At 38.5% G+C, this 1,451-nt stretch overlaps 1 pseudogene; it reads left to right on the forward strand.

Annotated features, from left to right (window-relative positions):
• The first annotated feature begins 355 nt into the window (after window positions 1-355).
• LOC101327088 (high mobility group protein B1-like 1) lies at window positions 356-903 on the forward strand (annotated as a pseudogene).
• The last annotated feature ends 548 nt before the right edge of the window (window positions 904-1,451 follow it).

Consider the following 1,451-nt stretch of genomic DNA (forward strand, 5'->3'; position numbering starts at 1 on the left):
AGAAATTCTAGAAGTCAAGCCTGAGTTTTTCTAGCACTTACTCCCTAGTATTTTTTTTCTGTTAGACCAGTTCATAATGCAGATAATAGCCTTTTACAAGTGACAGCAATTCCTGCAAGACAGTCTAAATCTAGAAACTGCAGCAAAAGATCTTAATTGTTTTGGTTTTCCTTCAAGTTTGGGAATATTTTTCAGAGCTTGCCAACCTGTTTCTGCTTCTTTCATGGCAGACCCAAACAAGTGAAGTGAGCCTACCAAACTCATACATTAAGCTACATAGAGACAGCGTCAGGGCGAGTGAGAGCCGGACGGGCACTGGGCAACTCTGTGCCTTGCAAAGGAAAAATAATTAAACATGGGCAAAGGAGATCCTAAGAAGCCAAGAGGCAAAATTTTCATTCTTTGTGCAAACTTGCTGGGAGGAACACAAGAAGCACACAGATGCTTCAGTTAGCTTCTCAGAGTTTTCTAACAAGTGCTCAGAGAGGTGGAAGACCATGTCTGCTAAAGAAAAAAGAAAGTTTGAAGACATGGCAGAGGCAGACAAAGCCCGTTATGAAAGAGAAATGAAAACTTATAACCCTCCTAAAAGGGAAACAAAAAAGAAGTTCAAGGATCCCAATGCACCCAAGAGGCCTCCTTTGGCCTTTTTCTTGTTTTGTTCTGAGTATTGTCCAAAAATCAGAGGAGAACATCCAGGCTAATCCAGTGGTGATGTTGCAAAGAAACTGGGAGAGATGTGGAATAACACTGCTGCAGATGACAAGCAGCCTTAGGAGAAGAAGGCTGCTAAGCTGAAGGAAAAGTACAAAAAGGATATTGCTGCATACTGAGCTAAAGGGAAGCCTGGTGCAGCAAAAAAGGGAGTCGTCAAGGCTGAAAAAAGCAAGAAAAAGAAGGAAGAGGATGAAGGTGAGGAAGACAAAGAGGATAAGGAGGAGGAGGAAGATGAAGAGGATGAAGAGGAAGAAGATGATGATGATGAGTATGTTGGTTCTAGTGCAGTTTTTTTTTCTCATCTATAAAGCATTTAACCACCCTGTACACAACTCACTCCTTTTAAAGAAAACAATTGAAATGTAAAAAAAATAAAAATAAAAGGATAGGCTGTAGGGTAAACTACATGATTTTTAGGAACACTGGGTTACTGAGAAGAGATTTCTGAGAAAAAAATACCTTAGGTACCGCACAGAGACATCTCATCTCATCCCTGTAAATAAAATCCTTTGATTTAACTGCATTTTTTTTACAGTGCAAATGCTTTACCTTCTTTATGGCTCAATCCTAAGTAATATGGGTAAAAACATCGATTTGAATGATAAATAAAGATCAGCTTTAAAGGAAAGAGAGTAAAGTTAATGGATTGGGAAGTAGAAAAAAAATATTTTAGAATATTGTTATAAAGGGATTGAATATGGAGATTTTGAAAGAAGCAGACAGAAAGGAGACAA

Source organism: Tursiops truncatus, chromosome 14, assembly GCF_011762595.2.
Source record: "Tursiops truncatus isolate mTurTru1 chromosome 14, mTurTru1.mat.Y, whole genome shotgun sequence".
Classification (NCBI taxonomy): Eukaryota; Metazoa; Chordata; class Mammalia; order Artiodactyla; family Delphinidae; genus Tursiops; species Tursiops truncatus.